The sequence below is a fragment of the Lactuca saligna genome, chromosome 4 (assembly GCF_052625555.1).
Source record: "Lactuca saligna cultivar CGN05327 chromosome 4, ASM5262555v1, whole genome shotgun sequence".
NCBI lineage: Eukaryota > Viridiplantae > Streptophyta > Magnoliopsida > Asterales > Asteraceae > Lactuca > Lactuca saligna.
In genome coordinates this window covers 117,381,183-117,390,234 of record NC_136420.1, presented here as the reverse complement: position 1 = coordinate 117,390,234, position 9,052 = coordinate 117,381,183, and the positions used below count along the sequence as shown (strand labels likewise).

The 9,052-nt window shown below is 29.8% G+C and overlaps 1 non-coding gene across 1 annotated transcript; it reads left to right on the top strand.

Annotated features, from left to right (window-relative positions):
• The first annotated feature begins 3,750 nt into the window (after positions 1–3,750).
• TRNAL-CAA (transfer RNA leucine (anticodon CAA)) lies at positions 3,751–3,834 on the top strand. The gene has a single exon. It is a non-coding gene; the product is annotated as a tRNA-Leu (tRNA).
• Positions 3,835–9,052: the final 5,218 nt, after the last annotated feature.

Here is a 9,052-nt window from a genome sequence, read left to right as displayed (position 1 = left end):
CTATGCGTTTGATAAAATGCCCATGAGAAGTTGTTTTCTATATCAAAAAATTTTACACGGAATATTGCGTGCGTGTTTGTGTTACTTGCTTTGCTCCTTCATAAATTTCTAAAAAATCCATGACTTTGTATTATTCTTTTATCTATCAAGTTTTAATGCAAGTAACTAGCATCGAAATTTCATGTAGAGAAAGTAACTTGGTGATTATCTTTTGTCGATAAATACAGTGAAGACATAAGCATATGTTGAATGATTAAAGAGTTTGAACTCCATCTCAAAATTTTGTGCATGTTTCTACTGGAAGATCACAACTGGTAGCTATCATGGCTGCTTCAACAACAATACATGTAAAGGTAACTCTTTTTTCCCTTTTTGTAACTTCTAAATTTAATAAATTTGTATCCATAAGCATCTATATAATTTTATAGTAAATTAACCATCTTTTAAAGTCTCTTATTATGTGATCATGTCATGGTGTTGTTCAAGGATTTGTTGTCACACATTGTAAAACGAATAGTAGCCACCATGTGTTAGAAAAAATGTCACAAACAATAAGTACATGATGATTGCATTGATTTTAATTTTAGAAGGTTTTCTATTTGATTAACCAGCTTATTTGCCTATTATTCTTAAACAATGAGTTGCTGAAATATTTCAATTTATATATGTTGGAGTAACATCGTATAGAAGTTTGAATATGATATATTGAAATAGATTTATATTTGCAGTCATAATGGTTAGCTGGTGATTTGTTTCATCTTTTTGGGTTAAGAAGTTGTTTTTTAGATCTAAGAAACAATGGCGCATATGTATAACTTGGAGATTGTAGCGCGATGGTTAATTTTATAGTAAAGTTGGGAACTTGATGTTTTTTAGAATGAAAAATAAGATTAAGTTAATTCCAGCTTGGTAGTTGCTGACGAATAAATTATCTAATTAAGGCTGGTTAAGCTACAAAAGCATCGATTGTTACGCTTCTATTTTATCCCATGATACCATCACTACTCACTTAATTGTTCGATTTTCTTTTAGTTAGGAGTAGATTGATTTTGACCTATTAACATACAATAGTGGAGAAATCCATAAGTTATTATTAGTTGTAAGCACTCAAACTTGAAATTATTTTCTGCTGAATATTAGCTTTTTAACACATAATGTTGATTAACATACTATACAAGGGAAGATGAACTACTGACATTAGCCTGTAAAAAAACGGTATATAATATATATGTTTGTAGAAACGTATTTTTGTATTAAGTTGTTATATGATAGTAACGTGGTTAAAAGAACAACTATAATTTTTTTTTGGGTCTCGCGCAATCATGTTTCTTATTACTCAAGCCGATTTCTATTTACAATTCTTTGGCTATTTAATTTAGCCTTTTGTGTATGTATATACAATTCTTTGGCTATTTACTAAAATTGATTGAAATCCAGATTTAGTCCCTACAGTTGTTTATACAATTCTTTGGCTATTTACTAAAATTGATTGAAATCCAGATTTAGTCCCTACAGTTGTTTATGTTTTTTTTTTCTCTTTATATATACTTAACCTGTTTATTAAAAGTCCTCATAGCACTTTTACGACTTTGATGATATAGTGTTATTAGTTTATGGATTAATATGCAAATTACCATTCCACATTTTGATTTTCTCCAAGGGGTTTATCTTGATTGTTAAATACACAACTTTGGCCTAAACAACACCAATCAAATAGAGGTACACATCTAGGTTTTTTAATTTGTTCAAGAGGTTTAAAAATAAGAATCTTACTTTATTTAATTTACGATTTTACACTTTCTTGTCTATAAATTTATTTATAATTAAGGAAAAAAAGAAGCTCACAATACAAAAAATGACTCAATCTTATCAGGGAAACAAACATAGGTCGGACACCGTCAAATAAGGAAATAATATGAAAATTTGATTTTCCATATTATTCTCATTTTTTGAACTTTAAATTCCATACTATTCTCATTTTTTGAATTTTAAACAAAGGATTGGACACCGTCAAGTACCAATGTCTTAGTTTCACATTATTCTTATTTAAGCATTGTACATTTTAAGTGCAATTTTGTAATTGTAGTTTCAGTTTACAAATAACTTCTTAACCTTAGAAAGTACAATGTTATTTTCAGTTTGTCTATGAAACTACAAGGCTACTTTTTGTTTTGCTTATGAAAACACAATCCAATTTCTGTTTTGCCCATGATACTACTTTTTTTTTGTATACACATTGAACGTAAATGACCATTTTATCCTTTTTATTTTTTTCATTAAAATTATACTAATTTTGGCTAATAACATCAATGTCAATTATATTGTTGTCTTTTTTTTTTAACTAAAACAAATTTACAACTAATAGCAATGTACTTTGAAAGTAAATTGCTGTAATTTATGTAACTTCACATTATTTCATGTTTTTTTTACAATCAAAGTTACACTATTTTTTTGTTGATATTTTATTTTATTTTATTGTCTATATAATGATTACAAAAATAACAACCGTGGTTTTCACGGGTTATAACTTAGTGATGTTTAATACAGAAAATCTTGAAAGAAAAGTATACAAAATGTGTATATGTAATATGTTTTTGCGAAATTCTAACAGGTGAAGTTATTTTGGTAAAATTCATTTTGTGAAAGTTCCGACTATTTTGTCATACATTTTCAAAGGGTGGTCGTTTGGCGATATACAACCAATTTTGGCCAAGTTTTTTTTATATTTTATATTTTATATTTTATATTTTTTATTAAATAAATATCAAGTCTTGTAAAATTAAAGTGACTAAATTTCTAATGATTTCTATATGTATAAAATGTTGAATATATAGGATGCATTTCTTTTCTGGACTGTGTACCTTCTATATAGGACTAATGTAAACTTAAGAAATGATAATCACTTTAATAATTATTATAAATAAAAATTCTAAATAAAATAAATTAAAAAAAGTTTGATTGTCAAGCCCCCAAAAATCATGATTTTTATTCCCTTTAATTATGACTTTTAATATTTACACATACAATTTCATATATTATATAAAATCCAAAAAAAATAATATTGTTTTTCTCTTTTTTCTTTTCATTGTCGTCAAACACAAAAACGCTTGAAAATATGGTTACTGAAAAAGGATAATGATTTAGGACACCATTGAAGTTTCAAATTTGTTCAAAAAACATCATTCAAGTATTACATACTTAAAAAACACCATCAAATTAATATATATGTTCAAAAAACATCAACGAAGTACATATTCTGTTCAAAAACATCATCTCTATGGTTTGGGGTAACTTACATGTTTAGCCCCTAACTTTTTTTTTCTTAAGTCGGATTATTAACATCATTCAAGTATTATTAACATAAAAAAGAACAATAACAATATTCACAAAAAGAATAAACTGAAATGGTATTTAAAAAATAAAATGAATAGAAACGTGGGGTGATACCTAGAGAAAAGAAAAGACATAACTCGAAAAATAAATTTAAAATTACCGTTTAATGTTAAGGAGATATATTTTGTAACTTAAACCACTAAATATTTTATATATTAACCGAATTAAATCAAACAGAAACAATACCTTAGTGATTATATTTATCCCATTTTTTTCTTTCTTGTTTTGAGATAAGGAATCATCGTTTCTCGGTGGCAACAACAATACAATAATGCCCGTAGTTGTATCACAATTAGTTTTTTTTGTTTGCCTTCAATATTCAATAGAGTGTAAAATATCGACTAAAGAACACCAACAGTCAGGATGGCCGAGTGGTCTAAGGCGCCAGACTCAAGTTCTGGTCTTCGAAAGAGGGCGTGGGTTCAAATCCCACTTCTGACATGTTTATTTATTTCTTTTGTCACTTTCGACTCTCATTTGCACCTTCAAAATATCTTTATTTTTCATAGTAGAACAATCAAACTTGATTTTAAAACAGACAGATATTATAAATTCTGTTGGATCACAATTAATTTTGTATCGTAAACAACATATTGTATACAACTATACATCATAACCGTAAAGGATAAAATGTGTTGCATTAGGACAAATATTTCATATAACTATTAATCATGTAATTAGGTGTAAATCTCAGTTTTTGTAGAATTAATCATGAAACTTCACTTGGATTCCAAGCTTCAAGCTTCTCATGAACATATTAATGCACAAAACAGTTTTAATTTTTTCGAGCATCTTCAAGTACCCGAGGTGCATTGAATGAGGAGCTTGAATCTTGTCTAAATTTGTTTGATTTTCGATGTTTGAGTGTGAAGTTAAAATTAAAGCGTATGATTGAAAAAAGAGATCGGATGAGTAACAGTGATTAGGTGTGTGTGAAATGTAATGATTTGAGATAATTATATAACGATGGAAAATATGTAAAATTTGAGGTAGATGAGAAATTACATGAGATATTAAAAACCAATCAGGTGGATGGTAGGTAAGAGATACTTATTTTTATTTTTCTTTTAAATAATGTTATGTTGTACCATTCTACCACTAAGGACAACGGCTTTTACAAATGGGATAGGATGGTATCTCCGTGTAATGTTAATTTCAAGAGCGGGTTCATCAGTTTAGAGTATTGATGAGTATAAGCAGATACTTGATTAACTTTAATGGAACCAGAATCGAAACCGGCGGTTTCTAGAATGTTAGAACCGGAAACAGAACTTGTTACATCGGTTCCTAAATTTTTGGAACCGGACCTGTTTGCTATAAACTTTCAAATTATCTTAAGCCAAAAATCATATAAAATTCTCAACAACTATCTACATAAAGACCTCACGATCATTATTTTAAAAACATTGAAAATTTTTAATGTTACACAGCATGTCTAAATACTCTAACAAATTTAAAATTTCATTTCAAACATGCTTCAGTTGTAATGAAACTATGAGACTTCATTTTTATAAGCTAAACAATCATTCAATCTTTATTGCACCAAGTAATGTGGGATGAATTAACGAATCACCAAATTGATATTTTTATTGGCGTTCAATATTAATAACTATTATTTTTAAACTATTATCCTAAAAAATCTATCAATTAAAAACCCCACCAAGCATTTAATCAACCCTCGAATATAATGATAATCTTCATTATTCATTTTCATTTTTTAATGCATCGTTTCCAGTAAACACAATAACTTTAATTAATGTTTTATTAGATGAGGAACCCCGTTTTTCAGGGTATGAATTTATCAACAGTATTCACAGTAAGAGCATGAGAAAATAAAGCAACCTAGGAATGCAGTTATCCAGAGCCAAAAGTTTAAGATTTATTAATGAAAACTTGGTGTCTTCATCATGTTTTTTTTAACTAAATTTGGATCTAAAATTCTACATGTTACACCACATATTTTAGATAATAAAGCTAAAAGAGTGCATACGACATCCTCTGAATCTTCTTCTGAGCTCAACATGGAATCCACCACTTGCACAATTACAAATTGTAGAAAATGAAGGTAATAAAGTAAGTGAAGAACATGAGGCTCTATCTTCTAACTGTTACAAATTACTATGCATATAACATCTGATGTAATAGGGAAAGAGAAGAGCCTAAGATAAGTAGATATCATATGAACTATTAACACAAAACAATACAAAGATAAAAGTTAAATTACACTTTTACCCAACGGGTGTAGCAAACCATGCTGCCAATGTCTTTGGTTTAGCGTTATCTCCATAAAGAGATAAACCAACATTATAGTTCTATAAAAGCAAAACAACAATTGAAAAAAAAACAATTTTATGGAATGAATTGAATTCTATTCCATTACTTGTCAAGGAAAATTAGGATATATTTACCTCTTTAGATTTACAATTTTATTTAGACAAAACTGCACAAATGGTCCCTGTGGTTAGCTGAAAATTGCCACTTTGGTCCAAAAATATTTGGACTAGCACCAGAGGTCCAAACTTTTCATTTTGTTGCGAGTTTGATCCACTTTTCTATAAACTTTTTCATAATGATTATTTTGCCCTTATTTTTTTTCTTTTTCAGTTTTTTTATTATTTAAATACTTTTTATGATTAAAAGAAAAAAAGAAAAAAGAACATTTTCATTTTTATTTTATTTTTATAATTTTTTATAACAAATAAAAAAAATAACAATAAAATCTCTCTCTCTCTCTCTCTCTCTCTCTCTCTCTCACAGAGAGAACATCACTACCCTTACTCCCTCACCCAGGCTTTACTCTCGCCGGAAATCGTGAACACCACAGGCAGAAAAGATGACCACCACCGACAGAAAAGATGAACGCCACCAGATCGAAGCTCTGGCAGCGAAACCCTAACCCTAAAAGTTCTAGGCTGTGACATTCAAATCGAAGCTAGGGATTGAATCGACCGCAACCTCTGAAAACCCTAGGCTTTTAGGAAATGAGAATGGCCGCAGCCTCTGAAGCTAAAGCTCACCTGAGGGTCGTTTGATGGAGCCAGGAGGGTCAAGAGACAGCGTGGTCGGTGTTGAGGCTTGTGTTCTGTTCATCTTGAAACCCTCATCGTCTTCTTTCTTCTTCTGATTCAATCGGTTAGCAACACACGAAGGAGTAATAACGACTCCGGTCCTCTACCTTTGTCTGATTGAGAAGAGGGACCAGACTGGAAGCAACAACAGATTGAGGGGGATGTCTTTTTACCAACAATAATGCAATACCGGAGGCAATCGTCAAGTCTCTGAATCAAGAATCATCAGGTACGACATCCACGTTCAAGAATCAATAATCATCACCAGAAAAAGTCCAAGTTCCAGAAATCAAAAACCAAAAAAAGTTTTAGGATTACTTCTCTATAACTCAAGAATCATCAGTTTTGTCATCGATTCAATATCAGATCTAAATAGAGTCAAAGCTCTATCATTTGTTTAGTGTTAAGGAAATTGGTCTATGGTGATATCAGATGTGGTAGCTGCCGCCGATTTGGAGGTTGGAGGTGAAGTTCTAAAAATTTCCTAGGTTAGGTTAAAGAAGATGATTTTGTTACAGGTTCTGGGTTTGAAGATTCCCACAAATTATATGATTTTGTTACAGGTTCTAGGTTTGAAGATACCCATGAATTTTACTGATTCTGTTCATGGTTAATCTAGAGATTGAATATGAAGTTTTGAAAAATCCTAAAGAGTTTGTTGATTTCATTTGGCGATTGGATATGAACATCTAGATGATCGACTACAGATTTTGATTTGTTAGAGGGAGAGAGAGAGAGAGAGAGAGAGAGAGAGAGAGAGAGAAATTTAATTTAATTACTTATTTTTTTATTTTTTTTAAATCTGAAAATCAGGAAAACAATTAACAAAAAAGAGAAAATCATATTAAAAAGGGTAAATTCGTCATTTTGAAAAAAATTAGCATAGATTGGACCAAACAAGCAACAGAATGAAAACTTTGGACCAGTGGTGCTAGTCCAAACTTTTTTGGACCAAAGTGGCAATTTTGAGCAAACCACAGGGACCATTTGTGCAGTTTCAATTTGAAAAAAAAAAACAACGATCAAAGGGTGTTGTTTGTTTTTTCGAAACCAAAATGTCTGAAGTATGCGGACCACCTCTGCGACTCTCTATAGTAGAAGAGGGAGACCAAACGAGTGTAACATGAATAAAAAGTTTATTTGTTTTTTAACCTCTGCAAACTACTGCAATAAGTTAAAGTAATGTATGAAGATATTTGAAGCAGATGGTTCATGAAGTCTGCAGACCACCTCTGCAATCCTCTGTAGCAGAAGAGGTGGAACAAACGGCTGCAGCCTATAATAAGAAGCATGTTTGTTTTTTAACATCAGCAGACTGCTGCGGTAAACTAAAATTTAAATAAACTAATTTTATAAACTGAAATAATTGTCAACATTGAAATTTAATAATTCTAGTCTTAAAACATTGAAATAATAATAACAATAACATGTAAAAAACAAAAATATAAAACTTTAAAAAAAAAAAAAAACATTAAAAAATATAAAAGAAGCTAATAATTTTATTCTAGAAAAAAAACTAATTTAAAAAAAGCATTAAAAAAGAAAATAATAAAAAATTTAAGAAAGTATTGCAAACGTTATCTACAAAGTTCGTAAAAAATTACACACATTAAAAAAAATGTAATTGAAATTGAAAATATTATTAATAAAACAGTAAAAAAATTAAAAAAAAACAAATTAAAAATATCGTGGAAATTATAAAAATAAATTGTATCACATCCGTAAATAAAAATTTAAGAAAATCAAAGTTTAAAAAAAAAAGAAATTACAAAAAAAGTTATACAAAAATTCTTAAAAAAACACTTAGAAAAAATGAAAGCTGAAGAGGTTAGAAGAGGCAAGTCAAGTGCTGCGCCACGCAGCACACGCGCAGAGGTTTTGTAGTCTGAAGTCTTCCAAAAAACAAACTACTGCGAGAGGGAAAGTGTTGCGCGTGTGCTGCACCGCGCAGCAATAAGTGGTTTGAAGAGGTTTTTATAGAAAAACAAACAACACCTAAGTGTTGCGTCACACAGTACACGCGTAACAGTTTTTAAATCAGAAGTCTTTTGAAAAACAAATAACTGAGAATGACCAAGTGTTGTGTATGTGTTGCGTGACGCAATAATAAGTGGTTAGAAGAGTGTTTTTTAGAAAAAATAAACTTCTAATTGGTCCGACACATTTATATGAAAGATTCATGACATAAAAGATGAAGATAAATCACAACTTTGCTCGACTGATTGGTTGCGTAGGATCCAAATACTGTTAAAAAAGGTAAAATGAAACAACGATAGATTCATATTTATATTTGACAAAAAAAGGTATCGCTGCCGAATGATATATTCTGATTCATATTTCATAGGAAAATGTATTTAGAAAAAAATAATAATAATAAACATAAGCCGAAATAGCTAAAGAAGTCAACAAAGTTAAATAGTTAAATGGTACATCTACCTTCAATACACTAATTCTATGGATATATTCATATTCTTTAATTTCTAACCCCGAATGCAAATCAACCGCCAAATGCTTAGTATTTTTGGAGTTGTTTTGCATATTGTTTGGTGTATTTTTAATACCTTGGGTTAGTAATATTTCTGTAAAACCCA